This window comes from Rhagoletis pomonella, unplaced genomic scaffold (assembly GCF_013731165.1).
Source record: "Rhagoletis pomonella isolate Grant_MI unplaced genomic scaffold, Rhpom_1.0 Rhpom_scaffold_00002, whole genome shotgun sequence".
NCBI lineage: Eukaryota > Metazoa > Arthropoda > Insecta > Diptera > Tephritidae > Rhagoletis > Rhagoletis pomonella.
The window spans coordinates 87730541-87731288 of record NW_023458556.1 but is presented as its reverse complement, the minus strand read 5'-3'; positions in this window follow the sequence as shown (position 1 = coordinate 87731288).

The window sequence follows — 748 nt, the reverse complement described above, 5'->3', positions numbered from 1 at the left end:
CAGTACGTCCACGACTGTTATAATTCAAAATATGCATTTTTATGTGACGAGTTGCTCGTTCACGACTGTTACGATTCGAGCCCTGGTCTATATAAATTCTATAAAGATTCGTTATAATGTGCTTACCACTAACAACAATGGAATGCATTCTCATGAAATTATGGTCGTTAGTATTTCTCAGAAATCTTTATAGAAAAACATCATTCAACAGCAATATTTGGGGTTCTACCTGCAGATGAGCATAGCCCTCACAATTATTGCAAGTATGTAGAAATATTTTTAAACAAACTGCTTTCGCATATGTTGGGCAGAAAAATTTCGCGTATGACAGCGAAAAAGCTTTCTACCTAACATGTATGGAAGAAAATAATAACACCATCGACAAAATTTTTCTCACATGCATAAATACACATGCATGCATAAGCAAACGCAATTTAAACATGCTTTGGTAAGAACAACCATCTGCATAGCAATGCCCTAACTAGTTGGCGAAAACAGCATTTACAAAATATATAAACCCTATTCAAAAATAAAAGCCTTGGTGCACTTCTAACGAGAACGAAAAATGACACTGAAGATGGCACAATGCCGAAACCGGTTTGTCTGCAAACCAAACTTGACAAGGGATGACGGAAATTCGTTCCAAAATAAATCAAAAAATATGTCCTTACTGCACATCCAGAGGCCAAGCCCTTTCATTCGACACCTCATTTTTGAAAATCGGGAGAACGGTGTAAATATCATAATT